Here is a 24189-nt window from a genome sequence, read left to right as displayed (position 1 = left end):
GCTCTTTGCTATTTAATTTGCTAACATTTCCTTGGTAAAGTTAATGATAGACATTTTTAAAATGGATTTTTCTTTATCAAAGATTTAAAAGAGACTTTTGGTGTGATATATAATTAATCTTTTTGTGTCTAGCATCCCATTTATCTTTTACATTAGTTATAGGTCCTTTCAAGCAGATTGTTAAACACACAGTACATAAAGCAGATAGACTACTGTATTTTGTAAGCCATTATTTCTTCCAAGTAGTGAGCTAATGGAAAGTACAGTGACCTTTGTAAGACTGTATGTAGTCTTGACCTATTAAAATTTGAAAAACATGATATTGTCTCTCCATCATAGACATTGTCCTCTTAATGTTTGCACAATAAAATAACTTTGAAGATTGTAAAAAAGCTTTAAAGTAGTTGTTAAAATTACAACTTCAATTTATATCTTTTGAGTGTTTTCAGGAAATCCATTAACCTCATTATTAAGTATAATATGAGTACTATAGTAGTCTAGTTATTATTGTTTGAATTATTCTAGTTTCTTATTAGAGATACTTTGGACTTAATGCTAACAAGAGTAAAGAAATAGCAATCTAGCTATTAATCAGTTACCTAAAAAAGTGTTTTTAGTCTTAAGATCCTCATAATCCTATATAATAAAAGGCTAATATGCAAATTGACCAAACAGCAGAATGACCGGTCGCTATGACACGCACTGACCACCAGGGGGCAGATGCTCAATTCAGGAGCTGTCCCCTGGTGGTCAGTATGCTCCCACAGGGGGAGCGCTGCTCAGCCAGTAGCCGGGCTCATGGCTGGCTAGCGCAGCCGCGGTGGTGGGAGCCTCTCCCACCTCCACGGCAGCGAAGGATGTCTGGCTGATGGCTTAGACCCGTTCCCAATAGGGAGCGGGCCTAAGCTATCAGTCAGACATCCCCTAAGGGCTCCTGGACTGCGAGAGGGTGCAGTGCAGGCTGAGGGGACCCCCTTACCCCGAGTGCACGAATTTCATGCACCGGGCCTCTAGTTTACTTAACATTTGCTCAGACATACTTGATTGTAAGTATCACCTAGAATACTTATTAAAAAAACAGAATCTAGGGTTTCTTCTTTTGGATAGTCTTATTTAAGAGGTCTGGATAAGGCTTAAGGATCTATCTGTATTTTTTGAAGTCCTATAGGTAAGTCTCAGTATCAGGAAAATTTGAAAATACTAGTTGAGTACCTAACTTTTTATTTTAAAAAGAATTGATTGTCCTTTAAGAAAGAGAAATTTTACAGGAAAAACTTCTTTAATCTATAAAATCTCTAAAAAATTATTATTTTTTTGAAATTGGAATGTCTAGTTGTGGTAATAGTGTAGATCTTAAATCTTAAGATACATTATTTTTCTACATTTTGAATATATATAAATTAATGATACAGCTTGATGGAATTTCATAGCTTTCCTGGCAGCAATTTTTTTAAGTGATAAGAGAAATAATGCTCTTACAATTAAAAATAGTATGTTGAAAGAAAATGCACTTCATTGCTTAAATCTAATTTCTTAATTCATTTTGTTTTTGTTGGAGACTTTAAAGCATTTAGGATATTTTTGTAAGGTTATTCTTCAATGTTACTATTTTGGTGGAGAGTCTAAGTGGCATGCAATTGTTCATTTATATAGGACTTTTTAAGATAATCTGGTTGACTGTGCTGGTTTATAGACAAATATTGCTTTTAGAGTGCCTTATATATTTTTGAGTTTGAACCACATAGTGATTGTATGTCCCATAAGCATTGGCAACACAGCTGACTTAGAGAACAGGGTAGAGCTGCTGATGGAGTGGCAGGAAGGTGAGGTGGGGACAATGTGGGATGAGGACTGTTTCACCTGAAACCCAAGAGCTCAGGCAGCAATGAAATATATGACTGGATTTCTGTTGGTTGGAAATAATTTTGTAATCATTGTATTCCATATCAAGTTCTATTACAATAGTATATTTAAAATTTTCTTTAAAGTGAAAATAGGAATAAAATTAAAGTCAGATATTTGTATTATTTGAGGAAATGTTAATCTCACTCCTGTGTGTTGTTATCACTGAGGATTAACTTAAATCAGGGGTCTACAAACTTTTTCTGCAAAGGGACCATTAAATATTTCAGACTTTATGAACCACATAAGTCTCTATTAGAACTTATTACTCAGCTCTGCCATTATAGCAGATGTAGACAATATTTGGTGAATGAATATGTGTTTTAATAAAACTTATTTACAGAATAGTTATGTACAGCTTTTTATGATTACAGTAATACTACAGTAAATCTTGTCCATATATCTTTTTGCTTGTATGTAAGTTTCAGTTTATGGTCAATTTTTAGGTGTGATATTGATAGAGCCTTAAGCCTTTCATTTTCTTTAAAACCCTCATCTGCTCTTCTTACTCTTTTGTAGTTAAGTAGAGAAAAATCTTTGTGTGTCTTATTACTAAGATTTTAACATACTGCTTATTATTTCTGTTCTTAATTTACAGTATTAATATAATAATGCTATTAATAATTGCTAGCATTTAAAAAGAACCTACCATGTATCCTACACACTGTCCCAGCTATTTTGTGTATTTAACTCAGTTAACCCTTAAATGATTTAAATGTTAGTTTAATAATGTTAGGTAATATCTCCCTTCATTAGACTAAAAAACTAAAGCTCAAACAAATTAACTTTCCCTAAAATTTCTTGGTAAATAGTAAAGCTGGTATTTAACCCTAGGATTCTCTAATGCTACAGGTAGTAGTCATTCTCTTTCTACTAAATTTTGTAACCTTTATACATTTTTTTCTTGTAAACTTAACACTTTTTAATTACTGTTACATTAGTATTTGGGAGGGTAAGCCTGGGAGCTTATCACTGTTGATATTGTTTTTATGAGAAAATACATTCAAAGATTCAAACAGCTGACCTACAAATAACTTTGAGTAGCATAGTCCATTATAAATTTAGGGTTTTTGTGTGTGTAATCTCTTAAGATGTTTCACTTATAAAGTTACTCCACAGATTATGCAATAATTATAGTCATAAAAAAACTGGAAATATTTAATAGTATGGGTGTTTGTTGTCTTTGTAAGCTGAGGAATGAAACCAGTTAGAGAAAAAATCATTCATGACACTTGCTAAAGACAGACTTTATTTGGGGGACTATTGCCATAGGTAGAGATTACTAAAAGGAGTTTTGGTGATAGGGAAGAGAGTGGATTCAACTCCAAATACAGCAAAGAAAAGCGAGAATTTAGAGCCAAAGAACAGGTGAGTTAATGTATGGAAAATGGCTAAGAGGAAACATCAGGGAATTCTGGCTACATCATTTTAACCAAAAGCGGTTAGACAACACCTGCAGGATGATGGAGGATGAGGAACCCAGCAGATATGGAGGGTGATTTGGTATGGAGGTTGGTCAGATATCGAGGTTGGGAGATTCTGATTAAACTGACTTAGTAGGATTCTTGGTAAAATTTGGCTCTTGAGAACATGCTGAAGGACAGGGCCTCTTGAAAAAGAAATCAGAGGAGACTCGACTAGAGTTTGGTCAAGGAACGAGTCTTTGTCATACTTCAGGGTCTGTGTGAGGCAGGCAACAACTGAGAACAGTGTCTGACAGATGAACCATTAACCATGCATGCAGTGAGGTATCATTCTCATCAGTTTTTATTTTTTTTATTCTTTCTAGAAAACAATATTTAGCATAGACCTGCCACCTGTTATTTTTAACTATAATTTTCTTCTATTCTTCCCATAGTAGTTTTAAAACTATCTCTCTGTTTTCATCTAAAAAGATGATCCACATGCATAATTTCATGATTTATCATTTATTTAATACATTGTTTTTACTGTAAATTATCTCAAATTTTGTCACCTTAGTTTATTCTTTTACATATTTAGGTTTTAGTGTGATATTTGTAAGTGTAAATGACAGCCTCTCCCAAAGCATATTGCTATTAATAATCTCTACTACAAGAGTACTTTTCGTGCTAGCAAGAGCAGCTGCCAGAAATACTTGCCTTTTCTTACGGCACTACTACTTAGTCTTACATTTCTGACATAGTTTTGCCTCTAGCCCCAATCCCAGTTTGCCTTTTTTTTTTTTTATTCTAGCCATGATTAATTCTCATTTAAAGTAGTTGTAGCAAGTCTGCTCTTCTAAAATGTCTTGATGCCTGAAAGACATTTCATGAAACTCAACATCTTAGCCAAGTAGAAATATTAGATGTATTTTTTTAACATATACTAGAAAAATGAAACCCTTAAAAAGCCAGCATCAAGCTCTCCTTCCTCATACTAATCTATTCAGTATCCACAGTTACATTTGTACCTCTGTCTCTCCAGACTTTTTCCATGACTTCACAGTCTAGCTTCCCCTCTCTGTTGGAACCTTTCTCCTGGCACTGTTGTCATTCATTAATGGAACATACTGTCATTGTTGCCATTATCTTTGGCCCTTAAGCATATATGTACTGCTCAATGGTGTTGACAGCTTCAAACAGGTCTCAATTAGGCTGTAAACTCAAAGAGTTTAATATATTTTAATACTCCCAGTGATATGAAGGGAAACGTGAGTATAAATATTTGTATGATCAGTTCGTTGTAGTGTGTGTTAAACTCAGGAAATTCTTTAAGGAGTTTTTTGTACTGTAAAACTATGTCGTGTTTTTGTTTACTAAATGTTTTAAAAAGACTATGCAGCTGTGATTTTCAATATTTCCTTTTCTAAATTTAACTAAACTCAGTAACAGTTTGACATTTAATTTTAAAAGTAATTACTACTTACCAATTTTGAAAACGAAGGAGAAACAAACATAGGATGTAGTCATTTAGGTGGTACTTTTGAGTGTCTACAGTAGTCCCCAAATGTCAGAAAATGCTGAAATAAAGCAGAATTATTACAGTATGTTGGAGAGTAGGAAGAACAAGGTGATGGTATCAGCAAGTTTGGAGAGAAATTTCAATGGGGTGCCAGATTTTTAAAAAATGTTACTTTCTAAGTTTTTTTCCTACACATATATTCCATCAGAACTTCGGGGGAAATTGGCATTTTCAGATCATTTAATATCCCTTATTTTCACTACTTATTTTATCAATAAAGGAATTAATTGATTAGATCCTGTTAGTCTTTTTCTTCTTAAGAATGTCCATGCCTCATGCAGAAACATGAGTAAACATAATGTAAATTGTAGTTTCTTGCAGCCTTATTCTCCTCATTTTGGAAGGCATTGCTTATAAATAAAAAGGAGATGATTTTTCATCCCCTCTATCCGTGGATATGCAAAAATGAAAAACTCACATCGTTTTAAGCATTTTATAGTCTAGTGGTAAAATCATAAATAAACCCTTATAGTACAAAAGGATGCTTGCTTAATTGGGCCCATGTACCAAGTACTGGTGGGAGCATGAGCAGGTCCCCAAAGTCTCAATGCAAATGGCTGGGGAAAGGCTTCACAGTAACATGAAGGATGCTTGCTAACCAGATGATCAGAGAAATGATGGACAGAAGGAACTTGGGCTCATAGCTTGTTTTTTCATGTTAATTATACTGCAGATTATTCACTTACGTCTTAGCATGGAATGTATAAATATTAATATCAGTCCAAAAATATGTGTCAAGCACTTAGAACAGAGTTGGGAACTTTTCTAGAACCTGTGACTATAATAGTGAGCTTGGATTCTAATTTAAGGGAACAGAAAAGTAACTGTTAATGCTAACATTTTGTTGACTATAAAATAGGATAATAGTATAGTCTAACTTGGGATGCAAGGGAGGCACTATTCTAAATACTTATGCAAATGAACCCATTCTACCCTTAAAATAACCTATTTTACAGATGAGAAATATGAGGCATAGGAAGATTAAGTAAGTTGCCCAAAGCTAGTAAGTGATGGAGCTAAGATTCTAAGTTGGGCATCTGGCTCCAGCATCATGAACACTGCTTGCTATACTTGCCTGGGTAAGCATTTGTTGAGTAAACGGATCCTTAGTTTCCAGATGTTTTAAGGGTTAACTTGTCATGTAACCCTGTGTCTTTAAATATGAATCCTCACTTTGCTACCACAATTTATGATGGTCTCAATATCTATTTACTGATAACATTGCTGTCTAGTTGTTTTTGCCATCAGATAATAATTAGATTGTGCCTCAGTTGTCAGATATGAATATGAAACAAATTACAGTATGATTTATAAATCTACAACTACATCATAGAAATAACTGACATGAATTGTTATTCCTTTTGTTGTTAGATAACAATCTGTACAAATAGTTTAGTAATTTTAACATCACAGGGCAAGACTATTTAAATTTGTAAGTTATATTTTACAGAAACCAACAATATTAAGACTTGTAATATGGGAGACAGATGAAAAATATGTTAAAAAGAAACTTAGTACTAAGCTTCTGGCAAGGTGAACAAGTATGAAATAATAAATTCAGTTACTTGTGTGCAGACCACAAATTCAACAAGCCCTGAGAACTAAATAAATTTTTTTAAGTTAGCCAGATCTGACCCTAACTGAGACAAAAAAAAAAAGTCACTTTTATTATTTACCTGAATATTCTTACATGTTGCTGTGAAAATATTAATGTTTAATGTACTGGGAATGTTCTATAATGCACTCTGCTTGAACCATATTACTTTCTAAACTCAAAAAAGTTCTGAAGTCAGAAACACAGTTTTCTCTAAAGTTGTGGAAATAACTCCACAGACCTTTGAGTTTTACAGCTATCACCCACATGAAAAATGGAGTACACTTTGAAATGTCAAAGTAGTCTAAGTCTTATCTTAAGTCTCCGAGTACATGCATATTTAAATGCTTTAAAAAAACATACATTATATAAATGAATACCTAAATTGTGTTAACCTAGTTATAGGCAGCTCCATATAATCTAAGTCATGCTAGCATATTTACACTTAAAATGAGGAATGGGATCCCTGGCCATATTTTTACTTCTCCGAGTATTTCTGTGGAAAATTAACACCACTAAATTAATTTTAATTCTGCTAATAGATATTAGGCATACTCCCTGTGTGTGTTGCTAGTGTAACAAAGACCAGTAAGGTAAAGACCTTCCCTGAAGAAGGACACGGATGCTTTTCTGTCTCTGAGAGACTTAGCTCATTGTCCCTATTCTTGGTCACATATCAAAGCCAGAGGAACATTGATTATTCATTCATTCAACAAATAAGTATCTGCTAATTGCTAAGGCATAGGTCTAGGTACTTGAGTTGCATTAGTGAACAAAGCAGAAAAAAAATCCTACCTTTCTATACTTTAACATTTTAGTGACTCAGAATTCTGTCTAGGCATGGGCAGCATGTTTGGTCTGCTCCAGTATAGTGTGTCAACAGACTCCTTTATTCAATTATGCACTTTTCATTTCTAAGTCAGCGGATGATCATTTGTGTAATAGTTTCTCCATATGTATATTTGGATATCCACATACATGTGCAAACATACACAGACATACTCTTTCTCTGACTTGGTAGGATTATATTGGTATGAAATGTATGATCTACTTGCTTTCAAATACTGTTAGATCATATTCGGTATAGAATATTATTTTGAGGCTCTGATAGATTAAATATTATTCCATCTTATTCTGTTTTTCATGTTCTTGCAAGGAAACTTCAATCTTTAATATCCTATCAGGCTCACCACTGTGATTTCTTTCTGGATTGTTCCTGGGCCACAGTTGAAGTTCTTGACCCTATCCCTGACTTGTGGAAAGTTGTATAAGTTAATTTGTGTCTCACATATGAACCAGTTAAATAATGATAGATATAATTTATGGTAGATATAAATAATGAAAGATCTAATTTAAGATTTGTAAATATGTAAATTTTATTGTAGAAGTAATAGCAGTTGGACTACCATTTGTGGTAAATCCAATGACACTCCTGATAGAAATTACAATTCAGTTATTTCCTTTTACAGGTACCTATTGATGCAGCACACTTCTTTATTTGCATATATAGTGTTTTATTCCTAAAATGTGAAAGGTAAAATAATTAAAGAAAAACTTTTAAAGTAAATCTGATACTACTTTAATAAAGGTTTCTCTTGTGACTTTTGTAGTGTCTATATATGTAAGTGCTTATGTATATATTTACAAACTTTATTGATATTTATTTAGTTCTGGGGGGAAACAATCAACAGTAAGTATTTCTCAGACATTAATACATTAATATTAACCCAAAGAGACATGGCTAGTCAGCCATTTGTTTATGGTTATTTTATGTTATCTTCATGTAATGATGAGGAAATTTGTTTTGAGAGAAAAAATAATATGATAATGTTGGAGGAAATCCTCTTAAATTTCTCCTTGCTAGTATTGAAAATGAAAATTGAAACTTATGCATTATTCCTATATTTAATTACATTTTTATGTGTGTGTGATTTCATATAATTCAGTTGGGAAGAATTTAAGCTTAAACAGCTCTTCAGTAATCCACAGAAATCTCTGCATTATCACTTTAGAATTTAAAATGTCATTGTTACTATGAGTTTGAACATGTAGGGGCAGTATAGGACTGTTTTTGTAAATCTTGTCTGAATTTTTTTAAATCCATAAGTGTTGTTAAAAGTTTGCTCTTCTGAGAAAATGCAACTGTATGTCTTTTTAAAGGATAATTGGCACTATTCCATTAAGTTGGAATTATTCATTATTCTCATATATATTATACAAAAGATTTTATGTTAGGGAAGCTCGTGGCCTTGATTTATATTTGAATTCAAGGAATGAATTAAACTTGATAACAGGAAAACTGCATTTTTATATTCAAACAGTAAAAATGAGGACAAGTCAATCTGTGAAAATATGTAAAATACTAAAATCAGTGCAATTTTGTTCTTATTCATTCTGTACCACCCTTTCAAAATGAATGTTTAATTATGAGAATTTAAAAAAATAAATTCTTAATTTTTCAGACTGACAGGTGAACAAAACTTAGGTTACTAAGCAGTCTAATTTTAAAATGCTTTAGTCAGTATTTATTTCAATATTTAAACAATTAGGGTTATTACAAACTGTATAGTAGATTTTTTTCATTGAAAGTGCTTTACACTTAAAACAACTGAGTAGTTATCTCTTCCATCTATCCATGCAGTCTCTTCAACATCTCCAATGTGTCAAGAATGGCTTTAGGCATTAGGAGTACAACGGAGAAAAAACAGTCCCACATCCTTGCCCTGCTAGAGTTTCTTTCAGAAGCAGAGTGCTTAAGAGCATAGGTGATAGAACCTATTAGACCTGGGGTTAGGTTCTTAGCTCCACCACTTATTTAACTTCATCTATAAAGTAGAGATAATAGTATCTACTTTGTAGGGTTGTTGTGAGGATATAGTGAAATAACCTATAGAAAGTACAGTTATGTAATAAGAACTTAATAACTGTTATGAAACCCACATAAGACTTTTTGAAGATGTATTGGTAAAAAAATATAATTAATTCTTCTGATATATTGGTACTTATTTCTTTTACCTACCCATGATTAGTGTTTTCAATTTTAATTTCTTCAAATTTTGAAAATATACAGCATCAATTTTGAATGTCCTTTTTCTTAAACTGTTTCCTGAATGATTGTTAATCTCTAAATGGAAAGATACTGCACATAAAAAATTAATGTGATTTTTGTTCTACTTACATTATGTAGATTCATTCATCGTGACTATCACATATGGAAAAATTAACCCCAATATGTCTTCCTCAATTAAGAAGGTAACATGTGCCACCTTAGTATTTTGTTGGAGTTTCTCAGATGTTCAGTATAAATGTGCTGGCTTCAAATACCATTAAATTAAAAAATTTAAATTGCTGTATAGGAATTAAAAACAGAATATATTGATTCACAGATTATCTAAAACATCTAGCAAATAGTTGCTAAAAGTCTAACAAATAGTTGCCATTATGATTTTAAGTTCTGACTCCATTTTCCCCCCTGAAGGCCCCAAATAAGTTAGTTAGGAAATAGAACATACTTGTTAACATCTTTGAAAACTAGCTTGTCAAAATGGTACGTGATATAGCATCACTATATAAGAATTGAGATTTAAAAAACATTTAAAGAATTGATTCACAATTTTTAACAAAATTCTTAGAAATTTAGATTTTTTTTAACCTGTGCTACTTTTTATTTTTAATTATGTGGAAACCCCATATTTAACATACACACTCCCACAAGGACATTCCCCTCAATACACACAAATAAAATTTCCCCCTCGTTCCACTTCTGTTTATTAGCTTATCTGCTATGTTCATGCTGCAAGTGCTTCATTGAAGGGGAAGTCTTGTTCTGCCATTTTCATATTAGCTTTGTTATCATGCAGTATTTTCAGCTGCCCATACTCATTACCATACAGCTGGTATGTAGAGAAGAGAAGGAAACAGGCAGAAGTTGTGCTGTCTACAAAAATAAGAAGCTCTCTTGCAGATGGGGTGCTGGCAGATGGGGCATGTGTTTGAACAGGTTTTACTAATAACAGAGTGCATTAAAAATCATTCTGAGAAAGTCTAAGGTCAGTGCCATGAATTCAGAGCTTAAGAGGTTATTCAGCCTTTGTAGACCTTTTTAGAATATTAATTAACTCTAATTCAGAAAAGTAATAAATGGCCAACCACAACCTCTTCCAGAAATTTTTTTATCAGTTTTTCCCTTTTTATTTTAGTGTATTTTGTTTCTCTTTAATATAATTTTAAAAGCATCAATACTGTTAGTTTGCATCTTTCATAGTCTTGCACTATATTTTGTAGTTTTCAATGTATTTGCTTAAAATTGCCAGACTGTGTCTATATACAAAAATGTATATGCTTTTGGCAATGTAATAACATTCTTCAGCTTGGATATATAACATTAGAATGTGTATTAGAGGTTGAAAGCCAAAGACAATTTTGAAATCCATATGTACAGTGTTGACCACGTTGAAGATTAAGATGAGGTATGTTTTGTCTGCATTCAAAGTTAGAAGTGAATGGTATGCCCAAAGTGTGTCTGTTGTTAAAATTATTACTTGCACATTTTTCATATTCCCCAAACCAAAATGAGTGTAGCAACTGAAATAACTATCAATAATTTTTTTTAAAAAGTATTTTAGTGGGATTTTAGCCCTTTGACCCTTTTCATTAAGTGTAGTGTTCCTTGATACATTCTGTCTCAATAAAATATGGTTATAAAAAACAGCTAAAGTAAAATAAAGCTAGGCAATTATATGTAAGATATGCAGTATCCAATGTAATTTTAATAGAAATGGAACTCAGCCTGTTATTCTGTTCCTAGAAATTGAAAGGTGTTTTTGTTTAGCTGAAATTAGTTATAATGCTTTTGGTAATTCTCAAAAACTTTCTTGTCAGTAAAATAGAGGTGCAAAAATGCTATCTTTTAGGTTAATGCCTGCAAATAAATAAAATACTACTTTAAGATCCGTGGGAAACACTATACACTAAGTGTTGTTAAAACTGTATATTTCTTATAAAGTAAAAGTTTGTATTCTGTTGGGCATTTTTAAAGGTACAGGAAGTTCTAAATGAGGTTCTTTTAATAACAAAGATAATTGCATTTTCATTGCACACCAAATTGTTTTCTTCCCATTAAATTTATACTTGAATTATGTAACTGATAAATATCTAGAAAATTTTATTACTTTCCACTGAAGGGAAATATATAAAATATTATAAATACTATATGTAATACATGAATACTAAATGATATAAAATGTATTTTTCTCCATTTCCTACTTACATTACCTTACCTTATTCTGAAAATAACAAGTCTTTCAAATTAAGCTGAAAATAGTATTTCAGTTATTTTTTCTATAGTTCTGTTCATTGTTGATTAGAATATGTCTTTCATTGCTAATTATATCATAAATGTTATTTATTGATACCCTGATATGTGCAGGAACTATGTACCATAAGAAGCTGAGGTACCACAGGAATCAAAATAGAAGTGGTCACTGTATTCACGGAATTTATAGTCTAATGGGGAAGATAGACATGTGCCTACACTGTGGCAGGGTGGATCCGAGCACTGTGATCAACACCTTAAGAATGGGGAGGAGGTGACTCTATGAAGGAAATTGGAGATGGCCTATACACAGGTGATTCCCATGTTTTCATCTCCAATTCAGACATTTCTTCTGAGCTCCAGAGCTAGTTGAAGTATAATATTCTCACCTGGACGTCTCAAATACACCTTTAACCAAATATGACCAAAAATGGAACTTGTGATCCTCTCTACCCCTGGAAAGAAGCACAACACTGCTCTTGTCCAGTAGCCTCTGTCAATCTTCCATGCAGTTGCATGAGAAAACCTTGGTGTCATCTTTATCAACTCCCTCTCCTTTACTTCTTCTCATGACCAAGCTATCACCAAGTGCTATCAGTTGTATGTTTTAAACATCTGCCAACTGTTCACTTCTGTCCATCTCTGTTGTGCCATGAGAATCCAAGCCAACATTGCCTCCTGCCTGGTGGAATAACTTCCTCACACAGTTGCTCCACATCCACTCTCACTTCCATTCTGGTTTTAACATTATATTCAGAATGATTTTTCAAGAAGTTTATCTGATCATGTCCTTCCTTTGGCTAATATCCTACATTAGCTTTTCATTACTCTTATGGTAAAGACCAAACCCCCTTAGGAGCTCTTGCATAATCTGGCCCTTGCCTACTTCCCTAGCCTTGTCTTACACCTGTCAAAGTACTTTTATTCTGAGCAAGCAGCCATAGTGGTGCCCCCTCCTCCACCCCAACACAGCTTAGCCATTCCTTTAGAGAAAAAAGGCTTCTGAACCTGCAGACTAATCAACACTTTACCATTGTGCCCTTTTCTAACAGTCTGTAGCATTTGCCATAGTTTCAGTTTTGCTTTGTTTTGTTTCATTATCTTTCTCCCATATGACACTGTAAACTCCAGCCATGAAGCAAAGATCATACTTAATTTAGCTTATGTATAATAGGCACCCAAATAAAAGTTATTGAATGAATGAGTGTCTGTGGGAGATTAAAATAACCATATAAATCTACGTTTGTTATAATTATGTATCCTAGGTAGAATAAAGATAATTACAGATAGTTGAAACAATAAAGTGTAGGATAGAAATATGCATGTATCAACACCATATTTACTGCTAGGAAGTAATAACCACACATGGATCAAATTGACATATATTAAAGATGGATTGGCTTTAAGAAGAGGTCATGTGGTGACATTAAGAAACTGTATCATTAAGAAACTGTATCAAGTGATAACTACATATTGAAGAGCATGTTCTATATGTACATATAAGTACACACATAAGTACACACATATAAGTACACACATGCATTGACACGCACACACTACATGGTTAATAAGTCAAGTATTTTTAGGCTGTCTGCTAAAGTAAAAAGTTCAAAATGAAGTAGAAGTCATAATTTCCTGTCAAGTATATTTGGGTTGGAGTAAACAACAAAGAACATTGGAAATAGTTTCTTAAGTAAATGTTATTACCAGTTTTCTGTAGTGTTCAGATCATTTTGGTGAGGGTGAAAGAGCTATTAGTTCCTTCGAAAGGACATTCCAATGGAGCTGTTTTGCTGTATTCTGTTCTCAGCTTTTTTTTTTTTTGGTCATCTTTTTTTTTCTTCAATCTTTAATTTCTTTATTGATTAAGGTATTACATATGTGTCCTCATCCCCCCTTTTTTTGTCATCTTATGTTGTAGGGAAATAAAGCATAGGGCATAAAGGAGTGAAGGTAGGATATAGAAGGTCTTGTGGATTTAGAAAAAGGAAGCAAAATCCACGTATTGTTGTGAACACCTTTCACTGTGTCTACTGATCACTTAATTTAACTTATATAATGTCAAAGATGATGGGATCAATTCTTCACCAAGGAAATATTGGCAGTGGTGTATTAATTCTTTGTCAAATAGCTTTTGGTAAATTCCCAGAAGTGTATCAGAGTATACAATTAGTTGCCTAATTTGTCTCTTCTTTGTGTCTGCTGTGACTCTTAATATATATTTTATTTACACATCACACATTTGCACATTGAAATAGCTCAGGAAGTATCCTAGAGATTTCTTAACTACCAATACTTCTTGCTATGTACGTGGAAAACTATTTCATTTTCTATAGACTAGAGACCAAAAACTGCCTTTATTTAAATCTTAACTCCAATATTTAATAGTTTTGTGACCTTGGAGACTTAAACTCTCTGTGCCTGTTTTTTCATCTGTAAAGCGGGATAATAATAGTACCTACTTCACAGGGTTTCAATGAATTTTAATTAGATAATATAATGCAGTGTTAATGAGTTAATATAAATAAAGCACATAGAAAAGTGCCTAAAATATAGTAAGTTTTCTTAAGTTGTTTATAGTATCTTTGATAGTAGGTACTGAAGAAGCACTCGAGTCAGATTAAAATCTAGTATTTATTTTTCCTTTATTATTTTGGTTTAAAGTATTGCCATGTGCATTTCCTGAAAATACTTATCTCTTACTCTTTCCAACTCTATGCATTGCCATAAAAATTGAGCAGTTTCATTTATCAATTATATTGATTTGTCATTTTTTATTGACTTCTCTATTCTTCCTCCTGAATTGGGAGTTCTTCCAGGATAGAGACTACATCTTGCTCAATTTTACAACCTTTATTTTTTGCTTAGTGTTTGGTTTTCAGTAACCCTGCCTAAATATTTCTTGAATGTGATGGATCTAGATCTATAAAAATAAAATGTATGAATCACTGTTTAGTTTTTCCCTCCCTCTTGTTTTGTTGTTTAGAAAATGGAGAACCATTGTATAACACATAGGATTCACTGGATGAGACTGATAATATTATGGTGGAAATTGGGGTTAGAGGCTCACCATAATTTTTCCTCACGATAATTTCCTTTTCCTATGCTACCTATCTATAAACAAATACAGTGAAATTATAAAGTTAAATTTTTTGAAAAAAACGAATTAGTGGGGAATAAATTACATCTTGGTCTATCAAAGTCTGTTTATTGCAATTGTTTAATAAAGCTAGTTGAGTAAAAATACCTTAGAAAATATAATTTAATTTTAATTTTTGCTGTTTGCATTGTGATCATGATAACTAACATGTCTTCATTTTACATCTCTTGAAAAATATGTTATTTTGTCTCTTGATAGAATAACTTTAAAGGAAAGGCTTAACGTGAAGAGGTGTGTGTGTGTGTGTATCCCAAGTGCTAACCAAAGTATTTCAAATTTAAGAATAAAGTTCAGCACCTTTTGTGCTAGCTTTGATTCTATATTATTTTGTAGCGTTAAATAAGCTATTCCTCATAGGCTTCTTTTATTTTTTGTGGGTGGTTGTAGAAGTCAATATTCATTGACTCAATAAAAATATTTTCAGGTTCAATAAAATATTTTCAAACTCAATAAAAATTTATTATTTTCAGCCTGGCCAGTGTGGCTCAGTTGGTTGAGTGTCACCCCATGCACCAAGAGGTCACCAGTTGATTCCAGTCAGGGAACATACCTGGGTTGCAGGCTTGATCCCCAGTAAGGGCGGGGGGGGGGGGGGAGGGGCGGTGTTGCAAGAGGCAGCTGATCCATGTTTCTCTCTCATCAGTGTTTCGTCTCTCTGTCGCTCTCCCTCTTTGTCTCAAATCAATAAAAACATTTGAAAAAATATATAATAAGATTTAGTTTTTAAAAGTGTTCTCAAATCACCATGTTATACTTCTCAACAGGCCAGCTGTATGTACAGAGCAGTTCTTAAGTTGTAATGGCCATTTGTTTACTAGTCATCATGCCATCATTATACCATGCTTTGTTATCTAGTGGAAAGTTAGGGTATTCATCCTAGGGAAATAACTTTTTAGAGTCATATATCAAATATAATAAACTTTCAAAGTTCATTTTTAAACATTTGGAGTCCTCCAGTATTTATATACAAATATTTTTTAAATTATGTACTAAAATATTAAAGTACATTTTAGTAAAGAAAATGAACTTATAAATAAAATTGTTTGTTACAATAGTTTTGCTAAGATTATCAAAGTGCTCCTATTAGGCTCATAGTCATTAGAAATATAACACTACTATAGATCAAATATCTTTTCAAATTAATAGTTACTTTGAAAATATTTCTCTGACAAGCAAAATTATGACAAATCCTACCTTGACCCACATATTTCCAGCAATTTCTTTGTATTCAGATTTTACTTCCTCAGTCTTCACAGTCCTTTGGAATGTCCTGAAAAGGTGGGGGGATCATGTAAACATTATGCTATTCATATAATTCTTTATTCTTTTGACACAAGGAATGCAGTTTGTTAAACTATATATACAGTAATTGCTTTAAAATGTAAATTGATGCTTCTAAAATGAATATTTCTAATCCTTTTTTAATGTATTGGGGGCATGACTACTAGGTTCTTCCCTACTCACTTGACAGCTACATCAAACTCTTGAATACTTAAAGAGCAGACAAGCTACTCTAAAATAAGTAAAGAATTGATTAAAAAATCACTGTGAGGTACACTTTCTAAAGCAAGTGTGATTCATACTTCTTAGGAGCCCAACACCAATATGGAATAGCTGCTTAATAAATGTTATTGAAGAAATGAAATTAGTTCATGTCCACAGACTTTTGATTCACACCTAAAATTTTTAAATATTGTTTAAAGTAATCCTTTCTCATTTGGAATTCTTCTAGTATGTATGTAAGGTGCTTGAGATGAGAAGAGATGTTATATTTTTTAAAATGCATTAAGTTTGAACCTGCTAGTAAGATATTTATAATTGGACATAATTAATCAAATTCAGTAAGCCAAATAATAGAAGTTTGTGGAGATGAGAATAACACGTATTTTAGATTAAGAGGATCCTGGATGACAACAAGCTAGTGAGAGTGAACCTGAGAGTTGTACCTGAGGCTGTATTAAACTTTAGTTGAAGGCTTTTTCCAACCTTGAGATTTTGTGATTATGTTCTGGATTCCTTTATGGTCATAGACAATCATTTCAAAAAAGTGTACCATAGGTAAAATCCTTTCACCTCCAATAGAGGATGTCTTTCACTATCATAGATATTTTCTAAAATAAGCCTGGAAGATGCATTGACAGTCTACAGAGATCTGAGCCCAATCTCTCTCTTTTTCAAAAAGAGTAAATTATCAAGTGGAATGATAAAATCGGAACTTAGAAAGTTAAAGAGCAAAGTATTAGAGATATGATCTGGTAGAATTGAGTTACTAGATAGATATAGTTTAGAACAGTGCTTGGCATATGTTATAGATTAAGTATTAACCTGCTATTCCAATTCTCTTCCTTTTCCAAGTTTAGGAATCTTTTGAGATTAGGTGCTGAGATTGTGAGTAGTATGAGGTGACAAATGGTGAAGGAAATTGAAGAGTAATTGCTACATGAAAGAGATGAAAAGAGTTTACTAGTAAATCCAGTTATGTATTCTTTTCTCTGTATCTCTAATTTCAGCAAGTGAGAATTTTTTTGTGAGTGGTCTTCAATTTTATATACATTTTTGAAAATATAAAAATAATATAACACATATATATTGTGTTAAAATACTCCTGTACTAGAAATCCTCTCATGACACCACTGTATATTTAGAATTATGTCCAGGCTCTGGACCATGGCTTATAAGATTCTACATGATTTGTACTATTTCCCCATATTCAAGAGTTCAACCTGCTTGTGAGTTTGATTTCTAATATGAATGCCTCTTGAAACAGAAGGACCCCTTATTAGTCAGTGTTTAAATAAAAAGTCAACAGTGTTCACACCCTCACAGTAAAGATCTCCTTGTACAGAGAGACACATATGAGCCCTAAAATGGAAGAATGAGTCAGGGCAGGAAGTACTTTTAAAGAAACTGTTACTTGTAAGTTAAAGAATATTATAAGTATAATATTAAATGTTTGAATTTAGAGACACAGAGCTAAATAGGTTACCCCTGAATTGAGCCTTATAAGACTAAGGACTGCTAGAAGCCTTATAGCTGTAGTTAATCCTTCAAGTTAATGGTTGTGGCATTTCCACATATATCTTAGATTCACAGTCTCCTTTATCTTCAACATCTACCAAATTTTTGTCTTAAACTTAGAAGCAAGACCATGTCTTTTATGAAATCTTTGAGACTATTTAAACTATTTCCCCATTTTCCAACCTCCTACACTACCCAGTTTGCCACTTGATATCTAGTCAAATATTGTTCTCAATTAGTTTCTTGTCTCGCTGTTAGGATCTTAAGAATCTTGGGGGAGGAGGGTTATTGTAATGCTTTTATTTGTCCTCAGTAGCATTTTGCAGTTAGTAGGATGTAGTAAGTGATTATTTCTTATTTTATTGCTTTCTTTTAACCTAAATCTGTTTCTGTCAACTTTTCCCCAATCATTATGTCTTTGCCTCAGATTTCCCACGTGTAATGGAAGCATAGTTATACAGTATGGGCCTAGATAATCATTCCATGAACTGAATAATCAATGTTTAGTCGTAGTTCATATATTTAATTATTTTTTTGCAAAATATAACACTTTTTTCTTCTTTAGAAATGTCTAATTCTTTTTGGATCAACTTTTACCATCACATATCTTATGGAAATCAGTTAAAAATTCATGAACTTGGGGCCAGAGTCTCAGGTTTTAATACAGCTGCATAATCCTGAGCCAGACACTTAATTCCCTACCTCACCTTTCTCACCTATTAATAACTGTTATTATTTTATAGGGTATTTGTAGGATATCTGTTGGGCATCTACCGTGTCCTCACAGCGACTCTGTGGGTTAGGTTGGTAAGGTAGATTTTTACAAATAAGAGAAAACTCATAAAGATCAAATAACCCCTGATAGGTTACACTCTAATAATGGCAAAACTGGTTTTAAACTCAGGGTGCTCTGATTCCCAAGCTCATGTTCATTTCACAAACAAAGGGAAATTAGATAAGATGATTTTCAAGATCCCTTCTGGTTCTAACCAGCCCTGGGCAAACTGCGGCCCGTTCAGCTGTTCTATCCGGCCCACGGAGCCGAAAGAGCGGAGGGTTCTCTTGCTCTCCCCTCTGCTCCTTTACTTTGAATTTATATTAGTTCACACAAACACTCCATCCATGCTTTTGTTCCGGCCCTCCGGTCCAGTTTAAGAACCCATTGTGGCCCTCGAGTCAAAAAGTTTGCCCACCCCTGCAACTGTATGATTTTCTGCTATTAATGTTTTTCTGTTGATTCAGGTGATACAGTTTTGTTTTTTTTACTTGTCTAGCTCTTTTCTCAAAACTTTCTCATCATGACTAATAGCTGATTTAAAAAAAGTCTTTGAAATGAAAGGTTAATTCTAAAATATAAGAATGATGTGCCACACCTATAGAAAATTTTTCTCAAGTCAGGTAAATGTATTTGAACATCACAAATAGCAGTAAATATGGAATTAGATTTAAAAAGTAGAAGAGTGCATAGGGTTCTAGGCCTTACATTGAGGAAATATTGATTTCATTCTTTCTGTGTATTAAGTTCTTTCCTGGTTTATATTTGCTGCTTTAATTTTCTTAAGGTGAACCTTATTGTTTATAGTTTCCCATGATATTTTTCTTACTTTACTAAAGAAGTCACTATAAAAATTTTATAATACAATTTTGAAAGGAAAATTTTGGATACAAATTCAAGATACTTACTGGTAGTTTATTTTGGGTTTGAAGCATGAGATGTAAAAATTAATTGCTTTCTAGATAAAGTCCAGACTGACCTACTAACTTGGCTAAATTATTGCAGAATTGCAGGCGTTGCCTGTCTAAAGTAGTCTAAAGAATATTTTGATACATGTATTAAGTCCCTCTGACAACTCTGTATAACAATATAATTTTCAGAAAATAAGCAAGGAAAATGAACGTACTCATTATTTTCTTCTGTGGCTGTGATAAATAGAACTCCTAACTTCTATTATGTGTCAAACTCAAGTGTGAATATTAATATATTGGTGGATGTATACATTGGTGCTTGTGTTTATCAGATCACAAATTTGGCCCAATCTGAAGGGATGGAAAAATGCTTCTATTGCTTGAATTAATGTTACCATTTGTGTTAAGCCCTCAGATGCTGCATTTTTTGTAAAAGGAGTTATAGATACCTTAAAACTTAAGAAAAAAATAAAATTTGTACCATTTCTACAATTATAGTTATTGTAAAAGAATTTTAAAAGCACTCTGAGCCATCAAATTTTGACTTGCGTTTTGCTTTTCTGAGGTTAGCATTTTGTTATATTATTTGCTTGTATTATTATAAACATTCCCCCTCCCCCAAACAAATTTATGTTAAACGAAAGTTAAATTAGATATTTATACTAATTAGTGTTTGGATTATTTTTCTAATGCAGTAATATTTCAATATTTGTTTACTTGGATGGTGATTTCAAACAAAATCTGGCTCACTTTGTTCATTTTACCTATTATCAAAAAATGTTTAGATCTGATTTCAGTGTGAGTCCTAAGAGTCATATGTGTATGTTTATGTGTGTGTATATTGCCTTTTGTGTCTTAAATTCACCATAAATTCATTAGAGGAAGAAAATTTTTTCTTAATTATATAATTTCCTGTGCCTGACACATAATAGGTGTTAAATAAGTGCTTAATGAGTGACTATAGCTTATTGATCAATACTGTCTCCCACTTGCATTGATTAGAGGAAATATAGATGTGGGGCATATATACTATTTTAATTGATAATACCTGTGATAAGATAAGTTTATTAACTTGCCAGTGTCAGTCATGAACCTGTTAATAAGAAGTTGCATCCCAGAAAGTTAATGACAGTGCGTTAGTGAGATTTTAAAAAGTTTTTCAGCCTCAACATGCTTGGCATTCTTTTCTTTGATGTTGAAATATTGAACTGTCTCTAATCTAAATTCTATACTCAGGGCAAGACATCTAACTGAAGTAGGTGGTTTTCCTGGTGTAATATCAGAGTAAAGAATGTTTTCATGATAATAGTAAAGAAAAATCACTGACATAAGAATATAAATACATTCTTCTACTATTAAAAGTGTTAGCAAGGCAATGAAAAGAGAACCAATAGTGTTTATTGTATCAATTAATAGATAAACTTTAAGTATAATATACCATATTTAGAAAAATGATGCTATGATTGCTAGTATTTGCTTATGTGGCTGATTTTTCATAAGTATTATATTTATGTATCATTTTCTACTATATTTTAAAGTAAGACGTAAACTTTCAAGGAGTAGATAATAGGGAAGAAAGATGTATAAAAAGAATGACAATGAGATGATAAGTGCAAGTATAGAAGAATATATTTTTCATCAAAATAATGAATTCTGGGGGTCAAAGTGAGGAGGAGAACTCTCTTTAATTACTCCTTCTTCTATTGATACCATGTATAAAAATACATACTTCTCTGAAGATACAAAACTTTTACTGTTTGTTTTTCTCACTATTTGTTTGTAGATTAGTTTTGTTTCTGCCTGTAATCACAACTTGCTCTTATAAAACTTGTTGCCTAACCAGTTGTTCAGAAAACCATTTCTCTTGTATTAGCTCACAGGTTAGTCATTCTATAGCCATTTTTTTCCCAGAGGCTTAGACGCTGGGCAGTATGTCTTCATATCATTGTGCATTTTTTTAAATTAAATTATTGCTCTCATCTATTCTTGTACACCCGGCTCATTAGAGTTGTGATGTGATGAGCACTGGGTCTAAGTTATCTGATAGGCTATATTCTAGGACCTCATTGTTAGTCATTCCCCTTGCTAATAGATTTTCAATAAGATTTATAAGTTGTTAGTCACCACAAGAAATAATTTTTATAGAAAGGGGAAGGTGTTGCTTAGCTGAAATTACATGAAGCTTTATATACTGCAGTGAAAATATATTGAATACATTGCGATTAATTCTGAAATTTTGGATGACAAATAGGTATTTTCTTAGCTATCATGGTTGACTAGCTAACCTTTTCACGAACTTACTAGTTAACATTCTGACATAAGGCATAAAATACTTCCTTTTTTTTGTAAACTTAACATAGATATAGGCTGATCTCAGTTCTAAAATGTTTCTATCTCACAGGTATAAAACAGATAGACAAAGGCTTTTTCAATCATACTACTAAAGAGTTTAAATTTCTGCATCACGTTTTAAACATCTGTATTTTAGCCAAGACTTCCAGAAATAGGAATGTGAGAATGATTTCAGTTGCTGTGTTCATATGTAGATTAGGATGGAAATAGTATAATAGATCACAATTTTCATTAATAGTATATCAGAGAATATTGAAAATCATTCATTTTTATTCTATTAACTTGAAATCTAGTTAGAGACTTGGTTGACTAGCTTTGCTTGGCAAATTTTTTCTTCACAGTTCAAATTAAATGGTAAACAAGATGTTATGGAAAATTATTTAAATACTTAGGAAAATAAAGTCTTAATGAGTACTTATACATTCTCACTTAAAGGATAAGCTAATTAAAAAACATTACTAAGTGAGAATCATGGTAGATAGGAATTCTCATGGTAGTGAGAATTGGGGGGTAGTAGAAAGTCTTCTCAATGTATATTTTATATATCTTCTTGATTTTTAAACCTTGTAAATATTTTGCCTATTCAAAAATGAAACATGCATATACTTACCTACATATAAACAAACATTTGTGGGGATCAGGTTTCCCGTAACTTCATAGGAACCATGTAACCCCAAGATCATTCTTGGTATATTCTTTGAATATACAAAGTTAATATATATTTGTTGTTCTTTACATAACTTAGGTTTTGAGACAGTGTCCCTGGTTTATTAAAGTTGGTCTGTGTCTTCAACCGGGTAGACTTACTTTGAAAAGGATAGTGCAACTAGAAATAGGAAAAGATTTCAATTGAAGTCAAGATATAAACTAGGACTGGTAGGTAGTCCATTTATTCTCTGACAAGCTAGGGACCACTTATATTAGCGGTATTCATTTTACAATTAGTTTCTTCAGATAGCCCAGAAGGGGTTAGAGGAAAGAGGAAGGTCAACTTTTTTTTTTTTTTTTTTTAATCCTGAGTTCTCTGAGACCTCTAATAAAAGGGCTTATGGGTCCATTCCTAACGGTTGGATTTTCTTTTTCTTAGAGTAGGGGATTTCTTTTTAAAAGGAACTTTCCTTTGAAGTAAGCTAATTTTTATTTAGAAAACTAACTTCTTCTGGATACACATGTGTATTGTTTCTGAAGATAGGGATTAATTTAAGAGCCGAGTAGAAGATTTTTTAAAAAGATAATAGACCATAGAATTTCCAAGAGGAGATCCTAGATGTATGTTTTTATAAAATTTTAGATTATTTCATTTATGTTACAAAGTAAAAGACATTACACAACTTAATATCTTAGTTATAAAGGTAAACATATTTATTTTTTAAATTATGATAATACTTTATACAGTATTTAGAATTATTTCCTAGCAAAAATCATTTATTACCATATCAGAAAATATTAAAATGTAGTAAGTCTAAATAGTATTTCCTTTTTCTGAAGAATTTCTAAGTACTTAAATAACTACAGGCAGACAATTTACTTGTAATAAAGAATGTTAATGGGGAGGGTAGGAGTTAATTAACTAGACCCTTAATAATGGGCCTTTCTAGTCCAAGGAATCTTATAATTGCCTCTGAAGCTAGTTGTGTAGCAAGTTGCAAGATGAAATATCTAGATTTGTGTAGTAGTCATTTTTTTTTTAAAAAAAAAGGTTGTCTTCAGGCAAACTTTGGTACCTTTATTATGTAAAATGCCTTTTTAATGATAAGCAATACATATTGTCAAAATAATTTTGGAGATAAAGGTTCAGTGCCTCCTATTTACATAAGATTAAATTAACAATAAGGCTAAGACTTCAATGAGCACAGTTTTTACTCCCTTTGGAGAAATTAACCTTTAGGCAAACTTTATACACGTAGTAGTAGTAGTAGTTTGTTAATCTTAAAAATATATTCCTATAATTACTAAGGATTATTGAAGTGTGTGGTAATTTTCTTGAAAACTGAAACGAATGAAATGGAAAAGCATAGGGGATATTTTCATTAAATCTTAATATAAGAAGTATACAGGTTGAAAAATAACTTAGTGCATATTTTCTACAAATATTATATGTTCCAAACTGGTTTACTTTATTATAAATCCCCCAAAGGATATTTAATATCCCTCTCTTAGGGATTGTCCATTTTGTACCAT

The 24189-nt window shown here is 32.3% G+C and overlaps 1 protein-coding gene across 5 annotated transcripts in view; it reads left to right on the top strand.

Moving 5' to 3' along the window:
* FBXW7 (F-box and WD repeat domain containing 7) overlaps positions 1-24189 on the top strand; it is a gene marked incomplete at its 3' end in the record, with an annotated part of 179642 nt that overhangs the window by 124780 nt on the left and 30673 nt on the right. The window lies entirely within an intron of this gene.

Source organism: Plecotus auritus (genome assembly GCF_963455305.1).
Source record: "Plecotus auritus genome assembly, chromosome: 6".
In the NCBI taxonomy this organism is placed as follows: domain Eukaryota; kingdom Metazoa; phylum Chordata; class Mammalia; order Chiroptera; family Vespertilionidae; genus Plecotus; species Plecotus auritus.
This window is presented reverse-complemented; position numbering and strand designations above follow the sequence as displayed.